A 10,585-nucleotide genomic window follows, 5' to 3' on the forward strand; every position below is an offset into this window, starting at 1 on the left:
ACGTACATAAGAACACATCGTCCAACGAGATGGCGGCCTCTGATTGGTGGATCTTAAGTGGGGGCGGATCCCAGATCACAGCATCCAATCCCCACTTTGCGACCGAGGTTGACAGAAGTGATTATGTATTTTATTTCTTTATAGATAAGGTGTTATATTGCTTGTATTATCTTGAGATTGGGTATTTTTCACGAACATAAATATTTGAGTTGGTGATCTATTGAGGAAAAGATAGTGAATATATGGTTTATGTGATCGTATAATATTACCTACCTATATTGCGTTGGTATAGGATGTTCAGTAAAAGTAAAAAAGAAATATTTTAAGTACTTTATAAGTACTTACCACGTACTAACTAATTTTAATTTTAATGCCCGTCTTGTGGATTATTTTAAAATATTAGACTCGTTTTTTTATTTTCTTACGGAAACAAACTAAACTTTGATTCGTTTTATCTAAAGTATTTTTATCTAAATGACAAAATAAAAAACCTACGTGTCTAATATTTTTTCATTACCTAACTGACAGACTAGACAGGTTTTTTAATTTTCATACCCTATCATTATCCCTATTAGAACGATTAGATTTGTTAATCTGCATAACCATTAAATTAAAATAAAAACAAACAGGTACGGTATGTTTCTAGTTAGAAAGAGTTGTTCCAATCAATTACGTATGTAGAAAAACCTACCTAGTCTTCTATTTATTTAATAACTAGCTAGGTACTTACGCGCGGTTTCATTCACACCTTCCTCGATAAATGGACTATCCAACACAAAACTAATTATTCAATTGGGACCTACCTTACAGTAGTTCTTGAAATTAGCGCGTTCTCACAAACAAACAAAATAACCCTTCAGCCTAATATAGGATTATTTAATTCCAATAAGATATCTACCGATAATAAACAAAAATAGCTAATAAGAATAAAAAAATGGTTTATTTTTTCTAATTAGGTAGATGAGAACCATCGATCTGAAAGTCTATCAAGTTCTTTAAAACATTTCGCAGAGAGGGACTTGGTCCATTTCAATGAAATTACAAGGCATATTATAAACTTAAAAATCCTTCCTCCTATTTTCCAATCACCCTATACCAATCGCATAACCTAATTGACTAATTCCCTAAGATTATACGACATATAGATGTCGTGGAGATAGGCATAATATTTACCTTTAAATAAGATATATATCTGATAGTCATACACTTATGTACATATACATTCATCCATTGATAATATTTTTAATTTTATCAATACCTAAGTATAATCATGGTTGAATCATAGCACGCTGTATTTAGGTTTCGAAGAAATTAATAATCTGTGTATTTATATTGTTACGTAGCAAACGATGATAAATAATTAAATAACTGCAAATAACACATTAATTACCGAGAATTATGGAAGTTGTATAACACCATAAAGTTTATTCTGGAATTGAATTTAGTGCTTTTATCGCAGCAAATTTAATTATTAGTCATTTACTTTAGTCATTTAATGATTACTTAACCCAGTCTTGAGTAATTGTTTTCGGAACAAAATTGTTACTAAGGAAAAGTTTAAGTAATCATTAACGGCAAATTCCAATAACCTATCTATCTTTAAATATGTTTACTAGATACAATTTTGACATAAGCTCCATACAAACTGTGTCTTGTACCTTTAGAAAGCAAATCTTTAAGTGCGGGAGAGCCATGCTTCGGCTGGATTGGGTCAGCTCGTCCGGAATGATACCACGGCCTCACAAAAAACCGACGTGAAACAACGCTTGCGTTGTGATTCGTTATGTGACTCAGGTTACCGGAGGCCCAATCACCCTCCAAGGTATGTCTACTCGGAGCTGCAGAGTACCTAGCCGGTTGCCGGGGCTCTGGCTCGAATAGCAGGAGTAGTAACGGGGTGGTTTTTAGTCAGTAAGAGTTTAATACTCTCTCTTCTCGCCCCACCCAAGGATAGAGAAATCATTGGATGATTTTCCCCCTTCAAAAAAACGGTATAGTGTATAGCTATTAGGAATATTCTCAAACTGAAGAACATTTTAAAGATATTTTTTCCCGCATCCAATATACCTCGCTTGATAAACGCGTTTGCAAATACGTAAGGAAATTATTACATAATGGAGGTCTCATAATCATATTATTTTTGCAGCACTAAAGACATGTTATTTTTTTACAAAAACATACTTAATTTAATTATAGCAGCGAAATTAACTACCCTAGGTACTGCAGGCGGTGCGGCCATGTAATTGGGAGAGAGTGCAGTGGCGCAGCTGTCGGCACTGCAGTCCGACACTTTCTCTCGTTGCACACATTCTGCGGGTGCAGGTTGCTTGTCAAGGTATACTATTGGTATTTCAGGTCAACTGTAGACCATTTGTAACCTTATTGTTTCTGATATAGAGTTGATAATCTGTTTATTAAAATACGGCAGGAATATCTAAATACATTTTTTTTGAGAGAGAAAATGACACTCCATCTCGCCTCATCCATATGAGGCGAGATGGAGTGTCAGACTCTTATTGACTCTAACCACCCCGTTCCTACTTCTGCTCTTTAAGCAGGAGCCCCGGTAACCCGCTAGACAGTCCGTAGCTCCGGGTCGGGCATCAATGGTACACTTTGTTTTTGAGGAGGGAAAATCATCTTATGTCTTCTCTCGCCTTAGGCGTGGTGAGAGGGAGTGTCAGACTCTTACTGACCAAAAAACATCCCGTTCTTACTCCTGCTTTTCGAGTCAGAGTAATCCGCTATGCAGTCAGTAGCATTGATTCGGTCCATAGGCATCGATGTTAGACTTAACAATTTTTTTATGGCATAAGCCGGTAACGTGCAGACGGATCACCCGATGACAGCGCAAGCGTTGTTTCCCGTCAGTTTTCTGTGAGGCCGTGGTATCACTCAGGTCGCGTCGGCTGATTCGTGCCGAAGCATGGCTCTCCCACACTACTAATTTTACTACAATATATTGTCTCGCATCCAAATCTATATAACATAGTACCTACCTACTTGGTAACTATAAGATGTAACAATAAGTGTGTCGAAGTGTCGGTGGCTCGTTGCTATCAATCCGTGGACCGATCGATATAATACAATCGACTTTGTGCCGGTCTGTCCGTCCGTAGCTCGTGCCAACACCGACTCGCTTCCGGTACACACGCGCACAAAACTGTTTTTAAAACATTTTGTTTTATTTTGTAAAGCAGTAACAAGTCTTTTGTCTGTGTTACTTTTGCGTTGTGTTTCGTTGTGTGAGTGAGGTTACCGGAGACCCAATTATCCCCCTTCCAAATCTTCCTAATCTCCGATTCCCCAACAATCCTTAAATTCCTAACCCCCAAAAGGCCGACAACGTACTTGTAACGCCTCTGATGTCCATGGGCGGTGGCGATTGCTTACAATCAGGTGATCCGTCTGCTCGTTTACCGGCTTATAATATAAAAAAACTTAGCTTTAACCAAGAATCAACAAGCAAATTTTTTACAAATACTCTAAATGTCAAATTGGAAGTATTCTTATAAATAAAAAATATGACTATCGTACTTTGAGATATTTAATGGTTACTTAAACTATTCCTTAGTAACGATTTTGTATTGCGACTGAGAATCATTAAATGACTCTGAGTATTGCGGTGAATCAATATTTGTTTGAAAACTTCACCGCTCGCCAGTACACCCTTTTGTCAGCATCTGTCGTCAAGAAGTTTTTGTGGCGTTCCGTTAATTTCTCCAATTTTTTGTGGCAACACATTGTTCTCGAGATAGCGGCGGACAGGTAGACTAACGAACTCTTGCCCTGGCTTTGGATGCGGTCAAATTTTGACCCGTGGAATTAAAGATGGATGCCAGAGGTAATGAGTGGTTACTGTAGCTTATTGTTGACTCATTTAGAAGTCTGGATTTGTAATGAAAGAATGTTCACAATATTTCCAACTGATAATTAGAACTTTGGTGTAAACCAGGACATACGTTTGGGAGTAAAATTAAAAGTACCCTTAACCGACGAGCATGCATGAAAAGACAGATGAAGCGAAAGAGGTGTGTAAGATTCGTAGCAATTTGTGTTCCATCGTCTCTGCTTATCCCCATGGAAAACATGAGGTTATGTATGTATACATAGTACATACGTTAGAGAGTGACTATAATACATAAGTACCGAGGCAGTGAAAAAGTTAACTACATACGTCTCAGGTGTAGCTTTTACTTCTGTCTGTTGCGTTACTATTTTTACATATAGGTTACTTATGGGGGCAGACGTACTCCATCGTTGGCCGCATCATTTTACCATCAGTCGAGATAGTAACCAAACGTCGACCCATCAATAGTAAAAAATAGGGCTGCTTACCATCGTGTGGTGGAACCTATTCAGCCTTTACTCCTCCAGGGGTCGTAAGAACCGACTAATGAACTACATATTTGGCAGAGACCAGGCAGCAGCGCTTTCTGTTAAACTGAACCTTTTAACTGCGGTCTTCAACCTTCCTTTCAAGAGGATCATGGCAAACCCAATCGTGTTGAGGAGACTCCTAATACAGCAGTGGACTGACACGGACCATTGGAGGATAAGAAAACAAATAAAAGGGGAAACAAGATGTCCTACCGGATTGAAATAGTTAATCAAGATAAAAAGCAAACGCAATAATACCATAGATCCTATAGGAGAGCCAACAAACCATAGCGTATTACAAGTAATAGACAAAAACTGTCTATGGCACGGGCCAACAGGATATTGACTATTTGAGATAGTTTTTGTTACTTCCTATTAATTCGAAGGTGCTTTGTTCAGTTTTTTAATGGTTTTTGAAACTAAAGTAACGATCTTTAATGTATCCTTTAGTGAGGTAACAAACACGTGTATAAAGTGATAGAAAATGGGACTAGCAAAGACGCACTTGATGCGTGGATAGTTTATTTAATGTAGCATATGTTCCCATCGTTTATATTATTCGCAAGGTGGCTGGTAGTGGTTCGGCATATTATGAGGTTTGTATACGAATAAACATAGATAGAAAATCCCAACGAAAAACAGTTGGGCAGAAAGTCCGCTAGACTCGATCACCTCGCCTGGTCCCCATGGTTGAAATTATTATCCTCAAGGTAGCTGGTAGTGGTTCAACATATAAAGTTTACATGAGAATGAACATGGGTAAAAAATCCCTACGAACAACCGTTGGGCAGAAAGCCCGCTAGACTCGATCACCTCACATGGTCGGAGGATCCTCCTTTTCTTAGGAAACTTTACTCACTGTCCCCTAAAGTAACATGCTATAGGAAAAGCATTAGACCATTCAGCAGTGGCTAAATGAATCGAATATCGACAAGTAGCCAAAGCCTGTCGCCTAGCTATTGCGCCAATCTTGCAGTCAATTCCTAAGTATTATTAGAACTTATGACGGGATATTTACCATGTTTATTCACTTTGGTGAGTTTCCGATATTTCGGTACTGTTGCAAGCACCGTGATCACGGCAAAAAAAATCCTAAGTACTTATTTATCTAACTTAGTTACTTACTTAGCTAACATTGACACGTTGCCCAAAAGCCGGTCACCTAGCTTCTGCGCCAATCTTGCAGTAAATAGATTCCCAAGTACTTACTTAACAACTTACTTATTATGCTTGATTGGATTTATTTTAGGAAGCATCATAGCTGACATAACATTAGTGTAAAGGTGCGCACTGACGCATGAGATGCCGCGCGGTAATTACAGGAGACTGCGCGGTCAACGGCGCGGTGAGTCACGGCGTGTGCTCTTGGTGATAGGCGGCAGCGGGCGGTCAAAGAGCCATCAGACCACCACAGATGGGGCCCAGTAGGGCTGATGCTTAACCCGGAGCTACAGACTACCTAGCGGGTTTACCGGGGCTCTGGCTCGACAAGCAGGAGAAGGAACGGGGTGGTTTTTACTCAGTAAGAGACTGACACTCCCTCTCGCTTTGCTCTGGCGAGAGAAGTCATTGGATGATTTTCCCCCCTGGAAAAAAAAGGCGGGAGCGGGCTGGCTCTTTGGCGGGTGAGGTTCTTTGTTGTCGTGTAGAATGTTTTAAAAGAATTTTTAAAGATGATGGGTGGAAAGTTGGGGTTTTATTTTCTTTGAATGCTTCGTTTTTATATTTTTGTTAATGTTGACAAACCATCAATTGTTACCTCTGCAAAGTGATATGTATACCATGACTGTCAGCTGCTGTAGTTTAAACTTGACTTGAGCAAGAATTATTGAGCATTCTTCTGTATCACTGCCTCGTTGGTCGAATGGGAGTAAGTCGACTGCCGGACAAGGTTAGGGGTCTCGGGTTCGATACCCGGGTCGGGCAAAGAATAACTGGGCTTATTCCGGTTTTTCAAAAATTTCTCATTAGCAGCACGGAGTCTAGAATTGGCCCAGTATGTATAGGGTCATTCCCTATTACATGGAACTTATAACACAAATGGTGAAAAGTAGTTATACATTGTGTATCGGCATTACGGGCTATAATGGGTAGGCGACGTTGCGTTGACGTTGCATTTTCTTTATCAGTTTCGCAAGGACCAAGAAGATGTATCGAAGAAAACATAATAAACAATATTTTGTATGAAATTACGAGTATTAACTAAAATTTCTTCATCATTTATCAAACAAAAAATAGCACCTAGCCTCTCAACGATAAGTTCTAAAATCGCTATTCGCTTACTCTGTATCCAGTGTCGGCGTGCAGCCTCACCGACACGCAGACAGACAGACGCGAGATGCGCGCGCTGCCTGCGAAGCAGCTGACCGATGTCCCACTACAGCCGAGTAGTCTTGGTACTTGCTCGTTTCTTAACTGTTTTAGCAACATTTGTAATATTGTTCTTTGTAAAATATTGACTTTGATGGCGGTTAAAGTTGTAAGAGGAATTGTTCTGACATTTAGCTAAATCAAGCAGCTTAAAACTTGGGAAAAGTTTGGGACACAAACAGTGAACATTTTTATAAGAAGATTTACCGAAGGTTCGATCACCCCCTTTTCCAATCCCCCATTCCCCATCAACCCTTAATTCTTAATCCCCAAAAGGCCGCAACGCACTTGTATCGCTTCTGGTGTCTTAAGTGTCCATGGGCGGCGGCGATTGCTTACCATCAGGTGATCCGTCTGCTCATTTACTGGGTTATACAAAAAAGGGCTCTGAAATTAATAAATGAGTTAGTTAACTAAGGTGGAACCATAGTTTAAACAGGTCATAATTATGTTTTTGGGAAAATCATGTTGGAAAAACTCCACATTTCACAATAAGGATTTAATATTTTCAATTGCATTCTAATTAAAAAAAGAAATGGTATCAGAAAAAATCTAATGAGACGAACTCTAAAGTCAGTTTTGTATTTTCAGCCATAATCGTGCCACTGCAAGGAAAAAGCCTTCATATCCTTCCACTCTCTATGTAAGTCTTTTCTACAATCAATTAAGTACATAGAAAAATCTTTTAACTATCAAGAATCCACTACCTACACTACATACATCTATTTTTAATCTAACAACCTACCAAAGGAATCCTTTACCAACATTCCAAGTATCAAGAAAACTCGCTTGTTATGCGCACGCGCCGCGGCAGATGTTCACAGCATCTGTCCGCGCGCACACAGACGTAGGTGGATCATCTCGTCGCACGCACACATACACAACAACCTGTTGCACAGCTGATCGTAACTTGGCGGCATTTCTGTAGCTTTTTTGCTTTGGATTTATTTGTCCAATTGTGGATGTAGTAGTTCGGTAGTAATGTTATGTAATGACTGTCTATTACTTATTAATTAGTGACGATATTCTCTGTTTGGTTTGCAGTTGAAATTATGTCTAATTGATTTGAGAATAGGTCTTAACATCTTAATGTTTTTCCTTTTTTAGGTATTTATTTTTTATCATTTACATTGGAGATGAGCCCCTGTTGTGGAACACTATTTTGATGATCACAGCGTATCTACATGTTTAGGTAGAAAACTTTAATTTTGTCGTAGAATTAAGATCTTTGTACAAAGGGGGAATTTTATTGTATTAGTTTAAAAATCTTATGAAGAGGGACTATTAAGTTTTGGCTCTAGTTTGCACAATTCCTGATCCGGAGCTGTGGACTACCTAGCGGGTTTACCGGGGCTCTGGTTCGAAAAGCAGGAGTAGGACCGGGGTGGTTTTTAGTCAGTAAGAGTCTGACACTCCCTCTCGCCTCGGCCAAGGCGGAAGAACTCATTGGATGATTATAAACCCCTTGAAAAAAAATTGCTTGCACAATTGGACATTTACATTATGACTCATCAAAAACAAAGAATCGTATATTACGCCACAGTCTTGCAGTGTCGTTTTCGTTTTAAAACAACAAAACACACCGTTTTCGGTCAAGCCAGCTTTTCGATAATCGTTACTTAAATATCGAATTTATACTTATAAATAATTTCTTTAGTATTTAAGTACACCTGGATTGTATTAAAATGCACCTGTTGTTTGTCAAAAACTACCGTATGACCTAAAGACCTTAATTTGGTCAATGTGACTAAGGAGTGTGGTCGAATTGTCCTTCAAATGTTCGTAATTTCTTTTTTTTATGCTAATGTCTTGCTTGGTGTTATGAGCGATATATATTTTTGTTATTTTTTTTTAAATAAATGATCGGAAATCGATTTAATGATGAGTTCATTTGTAGTAATGATGTCGTTTCGGTTATGAATATTTTCGCGCTTAGGTAAAAAAATGGTTTGAAAAAAATATTATGCAGGTTGTCAGTATGTCTTGGTTAAGCATTAACTACTTAATATTTATTTATTTGCTAATAACTAAGTACAAGTAAAAAACGTGATATCTTACTACTCGAAATTATTATCGTATGTGACAGTAGTCTTGTAGATATGAAGAAATAATTTGTTTCGTAACACATGACTTAAGCACACTTTCAAAGTTTGCTTTGAAACTTAATATTGGAGGATAGTGTTAGTGTTTTTTAGAAACGGGGTGGGTTTAGTCAGTAGGAGTCTGATACTACCTCTCTCTTCACCTAAGGCGGGAGAAAACGTGGGATGACTTTCCCCTTAAAAAAAAAACATTAAAGTATCAAAACTAACTAAAGCTACAAACTTAATTCACACATCGACATTTGCAAAATCCAATGACAAATAAAAAAAAAACAAAAAAAAAGAACAACATTCGTTATTCAAATTAGAAAAAAAAAAACGAACGAAGTCAGCAAATATCCAATAATCCCAATAAGGACGTCCCTAGTGTGTAGTGATGGGTCATCGCCCGGGAAATCCGTATGTACGGCAGGTGGGTGCCGTGGCAGCTGCGGGATTTAACTACCCATCACTATCTGTATCTAGGCGATACGATGGGGGAGCCCGGGATTCTTATTAGGAGTACACACTGCACTATAATATTTTTTAAAGCTTTTTTAAAAGCAATTTTGTGACCAGTAGTTTTATGGGGGTTTTAAAAATTATATTACCTATTATTTTTAGTGTTTATATGGTTGAGTTATATATTACACTAATTCTGGAACGTAATTCCTTAATTATCTAGATAATAATATTTATTTTAGACATAATATATTATTACTATCATCATAATATCACAAATGAAGTCCACTGCAGAATAGACGTGATACAACGCTTGCGTTGTGTGTGTGAGGTTATCGGAGGCCCAATTATCCCCCTTCCCAATTCCCGATCCCAACAACTCTTAAATTCCTAACCCCCAAAAGGATAATGTACTAACGCACGTAACGCCACTAGTGTCCATGGGCGGCGACGATTGCTTACCATCAGATGATCCGTCTACTAGTTTACCGGCTTACACCATAAAAAAGGGGGGAGTCTCTCAACGACTCCGATATCGGCCACTTGGGAATATTAGCTTCATATGTGACAAATACGAAGTCATAGACTTCATACTGCATGATATTACTTCACCTTATGCTCTACAGATAATGTCGTAAGACAATTACTATAAAATTAAGAAGAAGACTAGATAATATGAACAATGCAATAATAAAAAAATATTTCCATTTGAACACAACAAACTGCAGTTAATACAATAACCAATAACCGCAAGAAATTAATTACTAAATTTCGCATTAAAGTGCGTGTGCGCATGAGTCAGAGTCTGCGAAGGGGAGATTAATACAAAAATATTCAGAACATTCCCAGCCGTTGTGACGGACAGACGTCTGAGTCATCCGCTGAATCACTTTATTGTCTACCAACTTTTAATGTTTAATTGCATTTAATGAATTATATTTTTGTTCTGTAGATAAAAGTATGTCTGTCTGTCTGTCTTGTTAGTAGAGACGTCATAAGCGCGATAGATGTGCAAAGAGTCTCAGATTCGATTCTTGGAATTATGTATTACGTATTAAGTTTCTGATGTTTTGGAAATTCTCTGTAATTACAGACGGAGCTGAGAAATGTGTAGGCATGGGAGAGATAGAAAGATGCATGCTATGGATGGCTACATCTACTATCGATACATCGCATCTTCCTCGCACAGCCACATAGCTTAGTATCAGTGGAAACGGTCACATAGTTTCACAGCTTAGCTATTACAATGCATCTTCATAGCATAGCACATCTCTGTTGAAAAAGCACCCTTA

Source organism: Spodoptera frugiperda, chromosome 10, assembly GCF_023101765.2.
Source record: "Spodoptera frugiperda isolate SF20-4 chromosome 10, AGI-APGP_CSIRO_Sfru_2.0, whole genome shotgun sequence".
Lineage (NCBI taxonomy): Eukaryota > Metazoa > Arthropoda > Insecta > Lepidoptera > Noctuidae > Spodoptera > Spodoptera frugiperda.